General features: G+C 44.6%; 1 long non-coding RNA gene across 1 annotated transcript in view; it reads right to left on the bottom strand.

Moving 5' to 3' along the window:
• Positions 1-12,815: 12,815 nt before the first annotated feature.
• The window catches only part of LOC122465268, a 30,854-nt gene continuing 24,047 nt past the window's right edge, over positions 12,816-19,622 (bottom strand). The window contains exon 4 of the long non-coding RNA XR_006289985.1: positions 12,816-14,033. This is a non-coding gene — a long non-coding RNA (uncharacterized LOC122465268). The remainder of the gene's footprint in view (positions 14,034-19,622) is intronic.

Below are 19,622 nucleotides of genomic sequence, written 5' to 3'. Positions count from 1 at the left end.
TCAAACTCATTATTTCTGAATCCTTGGGGATGGCAGTACTGCTACATGTTTGTACAGCCCCTGGCGCAGTGGGGCCCTGATCTCAGTTGGGGTCTCTAAATAATACCATAATACAAATTAATAATAGTGAGCTGGGATTCCAAGAAAACAGCTTTATAGTGAAGCAGAATGAAAGTCCCACATGGGGTCAGTGCTTTGCATTGTACCACTATCCATTCTTGCTACAGCAAATCTCTCCATAGGACCTGCTCATTAATAGAAAGACTCATGTGGCTCATTTCTTGCAGGCATTATAGTAGAAGTGAGTCCTGCGGAGGGATTTGATGGAGGAGAGTCTGTTGGCCCTGTCAATCCATTCATGAAGGCTGTCCCACACGCAGGGGGCAGCATGGGAGAAAGCACAAAGGTGGCTGTAGCAGGTCAAGAAATCCAATATGAAACCGAGGAGAATGTGAGAAACAGAATTAAGAGGCCCACAGCCCCGCCAGATCTACCATGGAACTGATTTACTGAACCCGACATCCCCTACCTCACTTATACAAACATGCCAGGCAATTTACAATATTTAGCTACAATATATTTAACTTTGTAAATGAGTAAATGGCTCCCTTGTGTTCCCTGCGTAACTGGTTTAATCACACACGTGTGGACTGGGGGAAGGCCTGCTTCCCATCAAAACAAAATCCCCAGCTCTTGGTAGGGCTCTAGCTGTCCCAATTACAATTCCTCCCACACAAACAGATCTATACACACACCAATACCACTGGCTGAGACAAATGGCTAATCAATAGGACTGGAATATACCACTGGTTTGAGAGCCACATATTTTCCCCTCCCCCTTCACAGTAAGTGCATTTCAAAAAATGATTTACCCAGCACACACAACTTCTCAATGAATGCTACTCTGCAATGTTTGTTCTCTAATGTTCCAATTCAGCAAAGTATTCAAGCATGTGCTGAAGACAATCCCTATAAAATTTCCCTATCTGTGAAATGCTCAGGGAGATTAGAGGGGCTATTAAAATAAAAAACTCACTAATAATGGGGGATTTCAACTATCCCATATTGACTGGGTAGACATCACCTCAGGAAGGGAGGCAGAGATAAAATTTCTTGACAACTTAAATGACTGCTTCTTGGAGCAGCTAGTCCTGGAACCCACAAGAGGAGAGGCAATTCTTGATTTAGTCCTAAGTGAAGCACAAGATCAGGTCCAAGAGGTGAATATAGCTGGACTGCTTGATAATAATGACTCTAATATAATTAAATTTAACATCCCTGTGGCAGGGAAAACACCCCAGCAGCCCAGCACTGTAGCATTTAATTTCAGAAAGGAGAACTACACAAAAATGAGGAGATTAGTTAAACAAAAATTAAAAGGAGCACCAAAAGTGAAATCCCTGCAAGCCGCATGGAAACTTTTTAAAGACACCATAATAGAGACTCAACTTAAATGTATACCCCAAATTAAAAAACATAGTAAGAGAACCAAAAAAGAGCCACCGTGACTAAACAAAGTAAAAGAAGCAGTGAGAGGCAAAAAGGCATCCTTTAAAAAGTAGAAGTTAAATCCTAGTGAGGAAAATAGAAAGGAGCATAAACTCTGGCAAATGAAGTGTAAAAATATAATTAGGAAGGCCAAAAAAGAATGTGAAGAACAGCTAGCCAAAGACTGAAAAAGTAATGCAAAAAAAATTTTAAGTACATCAGAAGCAGGAAGCCTGCTAAACAACCAGTGAGGCCACTGGACAATCCAGATGCTAAAGGAGCATTCAAGGACGATAAGGCCATTGCGGAGAAACTAAATGAATTCTTTGCATCGGTTTTCATGGCTGAGGATGTGAGGCAGATTCTCAAACCTGACAGGTTTCAGAGTAGCAGCAGTGTTAGTCTGTATTCTCAAAAAGAAAAGGAGTACTAGTGGCATCTTGGAGACTAACCAATTGATTTGAGCATAAGCTTTTGTGAGCTACAGCTCACTTCTCCGATGAAGTGAGCTGTAGCTCACGAAAGCTTATGCTCAGATAAATTGGTTAGTCTCTAAGGTGCCACTAGTACACCTTCTCAAACCTGAGCCATTCTTTTTAGGTGACAAATCTGAAGAACTGTCCATGATTGAGGTGTCATTAGAGGAGGTTTGGGAACAAACTGATAAACTAAACAGTAATAAGTCACCAGGACCAGATGGTATTCACCCAAGAGTTCTGAAGGAACTCAAATATGAAATTGCAGGGGTACTAACTGTAGTCTGTAACCTATCATTTAAATCAGTTTCTGTACCAAATGGCCAGAGGATAGCTAATGTGACACCAATTTTTAAAAAGGGCTCCAGAGGTGACCCCAGCAATTACAGACCATTAAGCCTGACTTCAGTGCCGGGCAAACTGGTTGAAACTATAGTAAAGAACAAAATTGTCAGACGCATAGATGAACATAATTTGTTCGGGAATGGTGAACATGGTTTTTGTAAAGAGAAATCATGCCTCACCAATCTACTTGAATTCTTTGAGGGGTCAACAACCATGTGGACAAGGGGGATCCAGTGGATATAGTGTATTTAGATTTTCAGAAAGCCTTTGACAAGGTCCCTCACCAAAGGCTCTTTAGCAAAGTAAGCAGTCATAGGATAAAAGGGAAGGTTCTTTCATGGATTGGTAACTGGTTAAAAGATAGGAAACAAAGAGTAGGAATAAATGGTCAGTTTTCAGAATGGAGAGGGGTAAATAGTGGAGTCCCCCAGGGGTCTGTACTGGGCCCAGTCCTATTCAACATATTCATAAATGATCTGGGAAAAGGGGTAAACAATGAGGTGGCAAAATTTGCAGATGATACAAAACTACTCAAGATAGTTAAGTCCCAGGCAGACTGCGAAAAGTTACAAAAGGATCTCACGAAACTGAGTGACTGGGCAACAAAATGGCAGATGAAATTCAGTGTTAATAAATGCAAAGTAATGCACATTGGAAAACATAATCCCAACTATACATATAAAATGATGAGGTCTAAATTAGCTGTTACCACTCAAGAAAGAAATCTTGGAGTCATTGTGGATAGTTCTCTGAAAACATCCACTCAATGTGCAGCCGCAGTCAAAAAGCAAACAGAATGTTAGGAATCACTAAGAAAGGGATAGATAATAAGACAGAAAATATCATATTTCCTCTATATAAATCCATGGTACGCCCACATCTTGAATACTGTGTGCAGATATGGTCACCCCATCTCAAAAAAGGTATATTGGACTTGGAAAAGTTTCAGAAAAGGACAACAAAAATGATTAGGGGTATGGAATGGCTGCCATATGAGGAGAGATTAATAAGAGTGGGACTTTTCAGCTTGGAAAAGAGATGACTAAGGAGGAATATGATAGAGGTCTATAAAATCATGACTGTTGTGGAGAAAGTAAATAAGGAAGTGTTATTTACTCCTTCTCATAACACAAGAATTAGGAGCCAGCAAATGAAATTAATAGGCAGCAGGTTTAAAACAAACCAAAGGAAGTATATTTTCACACAATGCACAGTCAACCTGTGGAACTCCTTGCCAGAGGATGTTGTAAAGGCAAAGATTATAATGGGTTTCAAAAAAGAACTAGATAAATCCATGGAGGATAGGTCCATCAATAGCTATTATCCAGATGGGCAGGGATGGTGTCCCTAGCCTCTGTTTGCCAGAAGCTAAGAATGGGTGACAGGGGATGGATCACTTGATGATTACCTGTTCTGTTCATTCCCTCTGGGGCACCTGGCATTGGCCACTGTCGGAAGACAGGATACTGGGCTAGGTGGACCTTTGGTCTGACGCAGTATGGCTGTTCTTATGGGAGCTGGGCAACAAGTGGGTTTTTTTGGTTCCCTGGTAATTTCTGAGGGGCGGGGGGAATTAATTTAGAGTCAAACAAAAAAAAAAAAAGCTTTTCATTTTGGAAAACCAAAATGTTTTTGTTAGATTGAGAGGTTTTCTTAGGTTTTTAATTTTAAACAACATTTAAATATGAAGGAAATTTCAAACAAACAAAAAAAAATCTCATTTCAAAAGTGTCATTTAGACTCTTTCAGAATCTTGGGATCCCTCCCCCATGAACAATTCATCAAAATGTTTCACAAATGATGTTGCTTTCATGTTTCCAAATCTGCATTTTGCAGTTTTTTGCCTTGCTGTAATAATGATACTGACCTCCTTTGTAAAGCGCTTTGGGACCTTATTATTAAGCATGTGCTTAACTTGAGCAGTATTACCAACCCCCAGTGCTTACACTTCTTTGCAATGTGTGAAGAAGCACACACACACACACAGAGCAGGTGTGAATGATAACATAACGTACAAGGCAATAGAGTTATCAGGCCCAGCATCTGGGGTGTTCATCAACCAGGAACTGCAATTTCCTGATGGTTGGGATTATATTATGGCAATGCCTTGGGTCTGCTCAAGTAATCCGCCCCCTGGAATTTCAGTCATTTAGCAGGGGTCTATAGTAGATCTATGGAGCCAGATCCTTGGTGGCCTGCAGCCACTTTGCACCACACCGCTAGTGATATCTGACCAAAGATTCTGTCTAACCAGCCCCAAGAGAATCATCTTACTGTAACCATAGCCCTCCACTGGCCTAGAGCCTGCAAAGCCAAACGCCTTCATTGCTACCAGTTTGGAATGGAAAAGAGAGTGTGGCAAGAGCAAAGTGGGTGTGGGCAGACTGCCTCTAAGCTCCTATGTCATGCAGATCCCCCAGGATCCATGGGGGTTGGGAAATGGACCCCTATTACTCTTTCCCTAGAGGGCAAAATCCCATGGAACAATTTGGAACTTTCCTTGCCCTTAATCCCTTCCAGTGGCTTTACTGAAGGAAGGGGCAATATGCCATTGCAGACATTGGGCCAGATCTTCAGCTCATATAAATCAATACAGCTCCACTGATTTAGCAGAGCCGAGCATCTGACCCTTGGTCTCCACTGATGTCAATACAGCATCTTATCAAGGCAGAAAATTATTTTCTATAAGCACATTGTTTGATAGATTCCAAAGCCAGAAGGGGCCATTGTCACCGTCTCTTCTGACCTCCTGTAGACCACAGGCTAGAGAACTTCATGCAGTGATTCCTGCATCAAGCCCATGGCTTGCGTGGGAATTAGAGCCAGCCTTTTAGAAAGAAATCCAGTCCTCAAGTAAATATTTCGAGTAGTGGATTCTCCACCACATCTCCAGCTACACTGTTCCACTAACTGGTTATTTACCCTTCCACAAACAGGTATATGCATGGGTGTGTATGGTGATGGAGTCTGAACTAGCAGATGAAAGCCAAGAGGCATTGCCATTTCGGTACACAGTTAATGTGATACCGACAAAGAGTCACAGCAAATCCCTCTGTTGCTCTGCCCGGTTCAAGAGGCTAAACTGGATGCAAAAGAGGAAAGGCTAAATTGGTGCCTCTGCAGGTTAATTCCACATGGGGGACTGGAAATTCTATGGCCCAGATATTGATCCCCGTGACGGCCCCTATACGTTGCTCTGGCAGCCCCAGAGGAATTTCCACAGGGGTAGAGTAAGGCTAAAGTACTGTGACCAGAGTCCTGCCCCTCCTTGTAGCCCGCAATGAAGAGGCATACAAGGGGCAGGAGGGGGTGTTGGAGGCAGAAAGGGGAGTGGCTAGAGCACTTTGCAGACCAGCCGATAGGCAGCATGGTTCTCAGAGCAGCCCTGAGACAGGGAGGTACAAACATTGCATGAAGCCACCTTTGCCATCCCCCCTGTCTGGGCTGTGCCACCTTTACTGAGGCTTGTGTGAAGCCCAGTGCAGAACCTGGCCTCATGAGTTTGCCCTCCAAGAATTTCCTTTGGGGGCAGGGATTGGCATCCCCACATAACTGGTCAAGGGCTCAGAACTCGGTTGCCATGGATACCAGGGATCTGCTGGAGGCCTGTGCCCAAGTACAGCCTAACACCTGCCAGCCCAGTGTCAGCCCGTTGTCATTAGTGAATCATGGAGCACCGTTGTAGTTTGTACACCATGATGATCCACTAATGACAACACTAGGTTGCCATGAGACCCCTGCTGTCACCCACTGGGCTGGCCGCTGCTGAGAAGCCAAGTGGAAACGTAGCCACATTAAACAACCAACTAAACTGCACTTTCAGTTCCTTGAGCAGCATCGCTCCAGTAGGAACTGGAAATGAGACAGCAAGGAGGAGAGATGTTAAGAGATTTTTAACAGATCAGTTAAAAATAGACAATTAAAGAGTGAACACAATTTATGTGTGTGCGTACACATGCAAGAGTGGGACACCACTCCCACCACTGTGGGACACATCAACCCTAAAAAAAAAAAGTATGTTTAAAAATGTCCCCACGTGGCCAACCGTCATCCTCTCACCTGGATGGTTTGCTGCTGAGCTGGTGTCGCTGGTCAATCACAAGGCCAGTGCCTCCGACCCTCTACACTGTCAGCCCCATGCAAGTCCAAGCCTTTGCCTACTGAGCTTCTACCAGCACTTGAGCTCCGACTGCTGTAATTACCATTAAAAAAAAAAGTGTCCAGACCCAGAGCAGAACAACATGAGGAAACATGCCGTTGAGAATGAGGAGTACCAGCTCATTCGAGCGAGAAGCACGTTGCCATATTGCCAGGATCGCTTTCCACCACAAAACGATAAATGTCTCAAATACCTCCTCCTTTCAATTCCACAACTAAAAACCATTTCACCTGACAAAGAAGTAAAACTGCTTGTAACAGGGCTGCCACTTCCTGAGCAGCCCCTCCTGGCCGGATTCTCTTTGCAGCAGCCTCTCTCCATTCCCCCCTTTTGGGGCCCCTTGTAGACACCCCCCACCAGCCTTTCTGATTAGTCCTTCCACCCTCCACTTGGGGCTGGTTTAATGACTTCAAACAGTCCCACCAATAAAGTCCATCACTGCCAGCCAAAGGTTCCTACTTATCTTTAGTTCTTCAGTCATCCACACCATGCACTTCTCCTGCTACAGCCAGATCTTCACAGGGCTACTTCTCGTTGCTCTCTCTTTGGAGTTTAGGCTTCTGACCCCAAGCTTCCTTCTTTTGCTACCCTCTTCCCTGAGGGAGAAGGCAGTCTATATACTGCCCTCCTCCAGACAGCTCCTCCTGATTGGCTGGAAGAGAGGGGTGTCTGCCACACCCTACCAAGAGAGCTCCTGATCCCAGGCCCTTAAAGGAACAGTGTCCTGGGGTTCCTCCTCCCCATCCAATTCCTAATTCCCTGGCACTATTTCCTCTTTTCCTCTACCAAGCTATTTCCTGAGTCTTTTTTCATTGCGGCTCCCTAGTATGGGGTCTTCTGGGCCCTCTACTCTAAAAGGGCCAATATACCCATTACATTGCTATTGCATCTTTCCATCTGATTATTTTTAATCCAAAATTAAACTAATTAAATAATCCTCCCTAAATCACAGTACAAACACTTCTTCCAGGGCACATCTTGTGAGCATTTTAAGCTCAAAGACATTGAGAGATCATTCAGATGGAAATTAATTAGTTTTATTCACTCCTAGGCTAGGACAGGTGGAAGAGACCAATACAGGAATGAGGACACAGCTTTTTGCTTATGGGCTCCTGCCAATATCTCATCAACATTTAGAGACCCATAGTCCCCTACATGGGCCATTCCCACAGAGTGGAGTGGAATCATTGTGGGTTTACACTTGCAGTTTACTCCTTCTTCCAGTGACAGGGTGGGGGAATCCAGCTCTCCACCCACAGTTCTTGAAGCACCCACCAGAGATAAAGGCCATCCTACAGAAGGCTTTCAGGCAGGTTTGCCAACCCTTCCGGTTCGGCCTGGAGTCTCCCAGAATATTCAGCATCAATCTCCCGGTGACTACTGAAAGCAATGCGGGAGATTTTAATAGGATATTTTAAGAAAATGACGTTATGTCATGTTGGGGGGATCTCCCGGAATAGCTTCAGTCAGAGTTGGCAATCCTACTTTCAGGGCAGTTTCTGTCCTAGAGTCACTGTTGTACAGGGGCCTGAATTTACATGAGCTCCTCTGTGTTTTGTTAGTAATATGAAATGCAGCATGCAGACTTGCAGGAAATGGATCTTTATTAAGCATGGTGAGAAGCCAGTGTTACATACTAATCCACAGACCAGATCCTCAGCTGGTGTAAATCAGTGAAGCTCCATTGACTTTACATCCATTGAGGATCAGGCTCTACATCTCAGTGTCTATTGAAAGTCTGCAAAATTCCCCAACGCTTCCTAACAAGCAGGCTATTAATATGGGCTATAAATCTTGCAATGTGCTTTGGTGAGTTTCCAGCTGTTTTCAAGTGTTAACTAAACATTACTTTAATTATACTGCTGAGCTATATAAATATTATGCTTTGCAAAATGGTACAAAGCGGTTATTTTTAGTAGTTGACAGATGTTTGTTATGATTAGCCAAGTCAGATGCTTGGGGGGGGGGGGGGGGAGAGAGAGAGAGAGAGAGAGAGAGTGTGTGTGTGTGTGTGTGTGTGTGTGTGTGTGTGTGTGTGTGTGTAAAAATGACATCTTCCTTATCAGAAATTTGCCTCTCTCTTCCAGTGTTGGAATTCACTGGCGAAAATGGAGGGGAGGGTGGGGTGGGAAAGCTCATTTGCACTGAGTCTGATCTCTCGTCAAAGGAGGCAGTGTTGAATGAGTGGGGCTCAGCTCTGGCATCACCCAAGCATTGCTCCCACGGGTAGAATGAAACCCTTAGGTTCAGAACTCCCGCTATCAAAGGGCTGGGTAGTGTCTTTAATACTGGCCATGAGCAACGAGGGACTCATTTACTGTTGGCCTGCACCAGCCGTAAATGCAGAAGTCTGCAGAAGAGAAGAGTGAGGGGGGGATTTGATAGCAGCCTTCAACTACCTGAACGAGTGTTCCAAAGAGGATGGAGCTGGGCTGTTCTCAGTGGTGGCAGATAACAGAACAAGGAGCACTGGCTTCAAGTTGCAGTGAGGGAGGTCTAGGTTGGATATTAGGAAAAAGTATTTCACCAGGAGGGTGGTGAAGCACTGGAATGGGTTCCCTAGGGAGGTGGTGGAATCTCCTTCCTTAGAGGTTTTTAAGGCCCGGCTTGACAAAGCCCTGGCTGGGATGATTTAGTTGGGGTTGGTCCTGCTTTGAGCAGGGGGTTGGACTAGATGACCTCATGAGGTCTCTTCCCACCCTAATCTTCTATGATTCTATGATGACATGCCCCATTCCACCCCAGCTGCCCTGGTCAGTGATGGGGATGGAACCAAGGTTCTGCCCAGTCCCTGGCTACCTGCTCCAGATGGGGGATGGGAGGTGGGGTGAAAAGCATGCAGCACAGTATGATCCAGTGAGTAGAGCACAGGACAGGGACTCAGGAGACCTGTTCTGTGACCTTAGGCATGTCCCTTCCCATCTTCATGTCTCTGTTTCCCATCCCACCCTGTCTTGTCTAAATAGATTGCCCGCTCTCCAAGGCAGGGACTGCATCTCACCAGATGCATGCACCGAGCCGCATCATAACAGAGCCCCATTCCTGGCTGGGGACTCTGGGTGCTGCTGCAATGCAAATAATAAAAACACCATCACATGCCTGGATCAAAGACACAGGCCAAGGGAGTAAATTGAGTTCTGACTCCCTTGGGCAATCATGTAGTACTAGGGTGGCATTTTCCAAAGCGCCTAAGTCCCATTTTCAAAAGAGGGTCCTAGTTGCCTGAGACAAAGTCCCATTGACTTTCAATGAGATATAGGCTCCGAAAGGCCAGATTTTCAAAGTACTTCAGTTCCTTAAGATGCAGTGAGGCACCTAGTGGGATTCCACTTAAGCAGGTTAGGCAGCTAACTCCCATTGCAGTCAATTTGAAAATGCCACTGGGTGCCTATCTGCTGCTTCAGGTATCTAAAAACCTTTGAAAATCTGGCCCTCCATGTTTAGATCATTTTTTAAAATAGGATTAAGACTCCCAAGTCGCTTTTTTAACTTTAACTCCAAGCCACAACAGATGCGTCTACACTGCAAAGTAGCAGCGAGTCTCATTCTATGGGTTCCAGCTACCCACCTCCCTAGGCTATAGAGCCCGAGCTCCAATCTGAGCTCCAATCACAGCGCTTTTTAGCACCATAGCACGAGTCCGAGTCTGTAGACTTGGGCCCTGAGCCTCACTGCTGTGGGCAGCTGCTTGTACCCAACGTAGCCCCAATTTTCCTTTTCAGAAGTTAACAGCAACTGAAATCTCTTCATAAATGGGATAGGAGCATTAACCCAAGAATGGGACTTTGGCTGGGCTGGTTTTCTCTCTCTGCAAGCACAGAAAAGAATAGAAACATAAAAGGAAGAATCTTAAGTTGTTTCTCTCAAAGTCCATGCCTCTCAACCCACATTTGTGTGATGGATCTACTAAGCAGGCGACTAGAACTCCCATCAGCCCCCTCCCCACTACACATCTTCTGAGATCACAGACATGCCCCAGGTCATTTACTTGATTACAGAAAAAAAATGCATTTTACTGATTTCACCTTTAAATTGGCTTGGCGTAGCTTCTCCAGCACTTGCTTCACTCCCGGGTTCAGTCTGTCTCAGTGACTCCCTCTTTTCCCAGCACCTTGCTGAACTGCCAGTACTTGGAACACTGCCTGTGGATACACAATCACCTTCAGGTGCCAGATACCAAACCCCATTCCCTGGTACATGACTTGGGGGTCATAATGCCACCTCTCATTGCAACACAGCCTCTCATACTTTTGCCTATGATCCAGGCCACCAGGAATTCATGTTGACCTAATGGTGGGGGTTCCATCGTGCCTTTTCAGCCCTTCTGTCAGGTTCCCTTTCACCTCTCCAGGAACAACCATCTCACTCCCCAGGGATAGAGTCACATTCGTCTCCATGGCGACCTTGTATACCTTCGTTTCACCCCCACAGGTGTCATGGCAAACTGTCTCTCCTTGATGATACAGGAAGTCACAGGCTAGACGGAGGGTGTCCCAAGCCATAGTGGTTTGTCATATTCCCATGATCTTGAGATGAGTTTGGTTTGGTCTGGAACCTGGGACTACACCACCAAAAGGTCTCAACGTTCTTCAGGCTCCCTGGGTGGCTCTTATCCACAATACTGAGCGTGCAGTGAAAACCTGTGCCCAAGAGTCTACCAGCACCGGACAGGGGTCCATTGATCTCTCTCGTGGTGTAGTATTTGGCCCAGACTCATTGGCGGTTACAGTTTCTTGTTTGGAGTATAGTGGTCTGCGGGCAGGGGCCTGGCCATTGGATCCTGCCCTTGATAATTTCTTTGCTTCTCTGGTTATCCTCCTTGTCCCTGCACCTCATCACAGGAGACAATACAACCATGCTGTGATTCCAGCAGCTGAGGCCCAGTGGTTGCCTAGAAATCCCACCACACTCAGGCTCCAGAGAGCAGCAGATCCAGGACAGGCTGGGGAAGCCAGGGTCAGAACCGGACTGGAGTCTGCAGGGACTGCGATGAGGGGGAGAAGAGGGCAAGAAAAGTGTGGTGGGAGAAATGACCATAAGGGAGCATGAGAGGAGGAGGAACCATAAAGAAGTGTGAGAAAAGGATAAGGATGAATTACAGGGAGCAGGTGAGGAGCAGGAGGATGACAATCCACGAGGGAGCACAATGAGGAGGAACCACAAGGCAATGAATGAGGAGGAACCATGAGGGAGGATGCGAGGAGGAGAAAGATGGATCACAAGAGAGCACACAATGAGCAAAATGAGGAGGGACTGTGTGGGAGCACACAAGGAGGAGAGACCATGAGGGACCAGATGGTAATAGGGTGACCAGACATCCCGATTTTATGGGGATAGTCCCGATATATGGGGCTTTTGCTTATATAGGTGCCTATTACCCACCACCCCTGTCCGGATTTTTCACTCTTGCTATCTGGTCAGCCTAGATGGTAACCTGGCTCTCTGGCTGGGTCACCTTCTTTAGTCCACCCCTTCCAGGGTCCCAACTGTCCCAAACTAAAAGTCCAAAAATGTCTTCAACAGAAACAAAAATCCTTCTGCCCTCTCTGGGACTCTTCCTCAGCCAGTCCTCAGTTCAACCTACTGCACCTGTGCAGGGCTCAATAACCCTTGCAATGGGCTTGTACACCCCCTTTCTTGGGGCCAGTAGGGGAACCCCAAGTCCCACCCTCAACTCTGGGTTCTGGCCCCGGCTCCTGTACTGAACAGCTAGATTTGCTCCTTTACGTTTGCTGCAGTTTTCCTTGGGCTACTTCCTGCCTCTCTTCTCAAATTCCCCCAAATGTCTGCCAGATCTTTCCCCAGTTAGTCAGGGTCTCTCCTAGCCCTCGCTGTTAGGAGAGCTTTTCTTCCTCCTTCTCTTCCATGAAGCTTCCTTGCCTGCACTGAATTTTCCCCTGCTAACTTAGGGCCCTGCGAGAACCTTCTTGCTTCCTGCAGTTTTTACAGACACAGGAGAGCTGCAGCTCCTTTTATACAGAAATCACCTGATTCCTCTCAGGTGGGGCCCATCCTCCAATCGAGACTGGCTTAGCCCCAGGCTCTCAACACAGAGCTCAAGCCCTCCCAGTACAATTTGTCTACAATTATTTTTTGCCGTGAGATGGTTACTATTTACCATCGTTAATCTAACTAATTGTTAAAGTGCCTGGAGTTTATCCAATGGGCATTTGTATTGTTCTTTAATCTAAACAAACAAACAAAAAGAGACCACTAAATTCAGGGCAGCACCACAGAAAAGGTTGAACCCATTTGTAAAGGAAACAAATCTGCTTGAATCGCCCCCAGAATACCAAGATGTATCAAAACCAACACAAATACACACACACACACACACATGTACTTTGTTTAAAATGTTTATTTTCTCAATACATAAAATGCATCAGATAAAAACCTACTTATACTGAAATATAACACAACAGCCATATATGCTGGGAACTCAGATGAAAACATTACAAGGAGCTGTAGCAGAAACATTAAAATAGACTAACATATTTACAATAGAAACAATAGCACATTTAAATTCAGATATGGGCCCCTTAACTTCTTTAAAATGTCCCTAGATTACCTCCACATTGATAAGTAATTAGGAATAGTATTGCATATTCTACTAGGATACCTGTAAAACATTTGTAAGTTACAGATTCATCTGACCAACATCTCGTTGTACATGTGACAAGCCTGGAATCACTGCCATCTGAAAATATTCAGAAGTGAATGTTTATGTTTTTTAAATATTTGTTTTATTGTGGTACTTGTACTCATTGTATTTTGCTAGTGGATGCATTGTTAACCATGTGCCCTGAATAGAAATGGGAACTGTGCCTTTAAGAAGAGGGCAGAACCCTCAATAGTGTGTTTGTTTGCTATCCTCAATGCCTGGAGCTCCCGGCAGTTTGCAGGATTGGGAGCTTTGTCTGCAGGACACTCAGAGCAGAGCATGAGCGATCCACTTTGTATTTGCAGTGTCTGGAAAATCCCCCCTCTATAAGCTCCCAGACTTGAGTTAAACTCTCCAGAAAACAAGCCTCATGCATGTCCTGGTCTCTTTCAGCGTTGCTCTCCTACCTTCTTCTTGATATATTTAATAACTTCTTCTGAATTATTAAAAAAGCCACCATCTGGGTCTCACAAGTCAAAAATATACAGCGGCTCTTGCACATATTTCAACTTTGAACCCAACCAACACAAGTTGTCTACATCTCCACAAAGATTCCCGGTCCCTGTTTTACATTTAGTTCACAGTTCTGAAATTACACTTGGTTTGCTTGAGTGAGATATTCTGGTACTGGGTATCCCTGGCTGGAAATGAAATGATATCATCCTGTGTTTAGTATTTATTGGTACAAATGTAACCAAATCTGCTCAAACATCAAACGCCACTGTATGCCAGCATAAGAATTCAAAAAGCATTCTTATCTGCTGGCTTCTTGTAATATCCCATATGGCTGCATTCACGGATATTAGAAATTCATTGAGATCTCATTTGAATATTTATCATTCCTCTTGCTAAAGGTTTCATCTGAGGTTGTCTCAGTGAATTTCCCAAAACTGCACTCAAATGCCTGAGTAAATAAAAACCAACAGAAGCGACTAGTTAAGATAGCAAACTTTTATCACTGCAAATGACACTACTGGTGCCTTATCAAAGACATCCATCGGCCGACCGTGTCTCAGCGGTGCAGACACTTCTCCTCAAAGCACGATTTGGATTTTGCCATTGAGATGCAGAGATGATCAGATCCTTGCTGTGTCTGTACTGAGGGAGTGTTCCCTGCCCAATCCAAACAAACCCCGCGATATACATGTGCAGCACACAGATCAGAAATCATCCTGCAAAGTCACCTTCTTTTCTAAAGCTTCTAAGCACAGAAGGGAGCTCCATTTAGGAACAGCACAGGGCATCAGCATTCCCCTTCTGTGGCGCTTACCACTTTTGCAGGAGGAAGGAAAGTCTTGTAAAGGCACTGGACTGGCACTCAATTCTGGGTTCAATTCCTGGCTCTGCCACACTCCCTGTATGACCTACGGCAAGTCATTTAACCTCTCTGTGCCTCAGTTTCCCAATAAATGGGGATATTAATCCTTCCTTGATCTTGTCTATTTAGACTGTAAGCGCTCTGGTACAGAGACCGTCTCTTTCTATGTGGATGTACAGTGCTTGCCATGATGGGGCCCTAATCTCCACTGGGGCCTCTATACATGATTATGCAGGAGGGGATGACTTCAGAGAATGAGGGAGTAATCTGCATGATGGAAAAGGAGAGTGGTGCTAGACTGATCACTTGAGGCCTGATCCTTGCATTAGACTCAATAGCTATTTTGTCACTGACTTCAGCAGGGAAGATTCAGACCCTCGGATTTTATTCTTGTTGTCCTGCCAAACCAGGAGGTGTGGCTCAAGTGTCCTCCCTGCTTGCTTGCTGCTTGTAATGGTTTCTCCCCTCTCCTCACAGAGGTTGGGTCTTGGGTTCTTGTTTGTGATGTCTGGTGCCTTCACTCGAGGTGAGTCCTTGCGGCACCTGGGACAAAGGGGTTCTGTCCCTTGAGAAAAGGGACTAATGCTGTCACTGCTGGCAGGACACTCCCATCCGGATTCCAATTCACCCAACAGGGCTTGTTCTATTGGAAAAGCTTTGAGGCTGAAGGAGAATTCAGGGTTTTAAACACTCCAAAGGGATTTCCCAGAAATGAAATGGTCACTGGTCAATGTTCCTTATATGTTAAAAAATCCTTACTTCTTCCAAAACATCAGTGATCCGAAGCACCAATGCAACCCAGATTGCTAGCAAACTGGCCCATATCACCTCCTGGTTAAGAGCTTGAGTCCCATTCCCATTAACTAAGGAGTGTGAAAAGGAGATCATAGCTAGGTGCCCCTGGGCCTCTAGATGATCTGGGGTCCCTTCAGGCCTTAAACTCATAAGAATGGCCATACCAGGTCACACCTATGGTCCATCTAGCCCAGTATCCTGTCTCTGACAGTGGCCAATGCCAGATGCTTCAGAGGGAAGTAACTGAACAGGCCAGTTACAAGTGATTCATCTCTTGTCATCCAGTCCCAGCTTCTGGCAGTCAGAGGTTTAGAGACACTGGGAGCATGGGATTACATCCCTGACCATCTTGGCTAACAGCCATCAATGGACCCATCCTCCATGAACTTATCTAATTCTCTTTTGAACCCAGTTATACTTCTGGCCTTCACAACATCCCATGATACACATATTTGGTGGGTGGGTTAGGTTAAGTTTATTACTGAAAAGTCACCGGGTAAAATTTTCAAAAGGGCCTAAGTGACTTAGGAAACTAAGTCCCATTTTCAAATAGTATTTAAACATTTTGGGCCAGATTTTCAAAGGTATTTAGCTGCTTAAAGCTGCAGATAGGCATCTAGTGGGATCTTCAAAACCCCACAAACAGGTTAAACACCTAACTCCCATTGAAAATCTTTTTGAAAAATCCCATTGGTCACCTATCTGCATCTTTAAGCACCTAAATACCTTTGAAAATCTGGCCCTTAGGCACTATTTCAAGCCTCAAAAATACAGTTTGGCTCAGGTTTGGGGTGAACGGTTCATTCTTTTAGAATCAGGCAGGTCTCCTCCTGACTTGATATCTTGCAGCGAACTAAACATCAGTGACATTCAGGCCAGCGTTAAGATGTGAACATCACACCAACCTGTGCAGGAGTCATCCTCTAGCAAAGTTTCCAACAGGAATACCATGGAATGGCAGACTCTAACCTCTATACAGACACCAAGAGCTTCGTGAGCCTGAAGTGGGTATCGTAGCAAGAAGCAGACCTATCCCCCAAACTGGGACAAATGTAAGAACAAGGAGTTCTTATGACAAATGTGCATTTTGATTTAGGTTAGTCAGGACTACTAGGGAGGGTGACCAGAAACTCCAGAGAGTCCTTAGAGAATAGGGCAACTCCCTGAAAAGTGGAATTCAGTAACACACACCTGAGTAGCAAAGGCTACATCTCAGCCTCCTGGAGGTTCAGAAGATCAGGAGTTTAGGTTAAGCTCATTAAGGATTAGATTGTCACAGCCCTTTCTCTTCTTCAATGTGACTTACATCTCCCCGTGCAGATGGGGAATGGTGACTTGGAGTGGCAATTTTTCCCTGCTCTTCCCCTGGGGCAGCTACTCACCCCTTATTCAATGCAGATTGTAAAGTTACAGCAGAGCCCTGACTACCAAGGTCACCGGCCAGTCTGGATCTGAAGTTTCCCCAAAGTTCAGGAGAGCTGGCTCATAGGGTTTGACTCAGGCCCATTGCTAATTCAGCACAAACAACTTGCAATGTAATGCTCTGTAGAAAAAACAAGTCAAACTACTCAGCCACACTGACAATTTTTGAACTGGTTGTATCCCCTCGGGATAAAGATCTAAGGCCCAGGTCCTCAAAGATATTTAAGGTCCTAAGTTGAGAGTCTAAATACCTTTGAGTATCTCGATAAAGCATCACTATTGGAAAGCAGAGCAAAGATGTTTGCTTAGTGGTGAGTAAGATGTTAGGTTGCATTGAGAAAGGGATGTGGAATAACATAGCAACTGTCACCTAGAGCTGGGTGGAAATTTTTCATCAAAATACTTTGTTCAGTGAAAAACATTATTTTTGTTGAAATCAAAATGTTTTTTTTAAAAGTGTCAATTTTTACAAAATTTTGTACAAAAAGAAATGAAGCGTTTTGAGAATGTAACGTCTCGCTTCAGCATTTTCAGGATGGAGCATTTCAATGTCTCATTTCAAAAAGACTTGTTGAAACAAAGTTCATCATTGTTTCTATGCTTTTAAAAAAGTTTAAAAAGGTCAAAATCAGAATGAAATGTTTGTTTTTTATCAAAAGCAAACATTTCAATCAACCCAATTTTTTTTCAGAATTTCATTTCAAAGGAAATTTTAAAAATATATATTTGTTTTTGCTCCCTTTCAGAATGGAAAACATTTCAAAATTATGGAAATTCCTACAAAACCAAAAGTCCAGCTCCTGCCCAGCTCTACGACTGTTATGGCACTGAAGGCAGTTAGGTGTAGTGGTGAAAGCAAAACGCTGGGAGTCAGGAGGTCTGAGTTCTAATCTCATCTCTGCCAGTGATTTGTAAATCACTATACTTGTCTATGCCTCAATCTGCCATGTGTAAGATGCACACCTATCCTATAGGAGTGTTATGAGGACTCCACAATTTAACTTGGCAAGGGAAAAGTAACAGGAGATATGACAGAGATATATAAATTAATGACTGGCAGAGATAAACCTGGGCAGGTGCTCATAGTTCTCCTTTCCAAGAACAAGGTGATACTATGAAGGGGGAAAAAATTAAAAGGATGTTTATATAAGGCCCACTTAACCTGTGGAACCCACTGCTGCAGGAAAATATTAGGGCAAGTAGTTTAGTAATTTTCAACAAAGGATTAGACTTATGATAAGAATAGCATCTACATTTGCACAAGTTAAGATAAAACAACATGGCCTATCAATCCTTATGCTTCACATATGACTGGATTCACAGACTTGGTCAGTGGTCAGGAATTGGCCAGTGTCAGAAAAAGAGCCCCTGGCCTGTTCAGCTACGGCAATTCCTCCATAAAAACATCATACAAGGCAGCCAGTTGGACTTTTGAGCTCCTCAGCCTTATGGAACACCCTTCTTTTGAGGTGCTGTGTTGCATGGCTTCCAGAACTCTGGGGAAGTCGCAGCACCCATTGGCTTCTCCAACTAATGTTGAACATGCCTTAATGAAATGCTCCAGGAGTGATCTCCTTATGTTTAGAGATTGTCCCATGCTATGTCTTCCCCCCAGTTTTACTATTTACTGGTACCTGCCTCCCCCACCTGCCTCCACAAATCCATGTTGTAGTGACCTCCCTCTGGTTAAAAGTACTGGCCATAACTCCGTCTTGAACATGTCTCAATGGGCCATATTCATCCCCAGCATTCGATGGAGTTACCCGAGGGCTGAATCTGGCACAGTGTCTCACCACTACTTTCCCATTTGGCTGTGGAGGAACACTGGTGGTTCAAAACCTTCTCTGGGCGGGTGATGACCGCAGTGTTCCCAGCCCCAGTCATCTTTGGAAGCTCAGGGTGTGAACCCTGCTCTCCTGAACCTCAGAGTGGCAGGCACATACTTTCCTGAGACTGAAATGTAAAGCACTGTACGCATTCCATATGCTTGCTGCGGCTAAGCAAATGCATGACGAAAGCTTCCATTGAGGACCAGTGAGAGACATGGTGCATTATGCTATTAACTCCCAGTTTACTGTAACAATAATAATTGATCAATCAAATTAGCTGTAGAGTGTCTCCAAACTTGAATAGTAAGAATTTGCATTAAAATAGGATGTGCTTTTTTCAGTCTCCATTGTGAGCAACTCTGCTGTATGACAAAAGGAATTCAGTCTTGGCCGTTCTTGCCACCAGTAAGGCACTGTGTAGCTCAGAGTTTAGCATGATTTTTAAGAATCATCTCCAGCTTCTGACCCAACATGATGTTGCCTCTTACCTTCAGCCTGCCAACAAACAGTGCCCTATGGGGCTTAATCTTGCCCAGGACCAACTGCATGAAGTCATGATCGGAAAGGGTGAAGACTGTGTCAGCAGGACAACGTGAAGCTCCTTGGTAGATCTCTCCAGAGCCAGTCTTTAAGTCAAGAGTCCACTGCACCACCATCTTTCCATCTCTAGTGATGTCCCACTGAAATACGGCATTCACTTTCTTGACCATCTGACTTCCCATTTCCTTGATGCGGCGACCAATTTCCTCAAATATAAGATCACTCTGGAGGCCGGCGGCTTTCCCTGAAGATTTAGCGGAGGTGGAGGTCAGAGCCACGTAGGAGCCTGAGCCAGTGGCTTCTTCTGTCTCTTTGATCTTAGTCTGAAGGTACGTTTTCTTTCTTTCCTTCCACATCTCTCTTTGCAGATTTGCTGCAGACTACAATTTGACCTCAAGATACCAACAATGAACCGTTGTCTGATTTGTCTGTCTGCTGATTATTGTACAGTACTTTTGTGTTTCCTTCGTAAACCTTCCCTTCTGCTTTTGTATTAAAGGTATTATTTAAATTTTTTCAATAACGTGAAATCATTGTTGGGTGGTGGCATTGTGACATCAGAGGTAACCCAGCCAATCAGCCTAAAGTG

This window comes from Chelonia mydas, chromosome 3 (assembly GCF_015237465.2).
Source record: "Chelonia mydas isolate rCheMyd1 chromosome 3, rCheMyd1.pri.v2, whole genome shotgun sequence".
Lineage (NCBI taxonomy): Eukaryota > Metazoa > Chordata > Testudines > Cheloniidae > Chelonia > Chelonia mydas.
The sequence above is the reverse complement of the archived record's forward strand: the minus strand, read 5'-3'. Positions and strand labels throughout refer to the sequence as shown.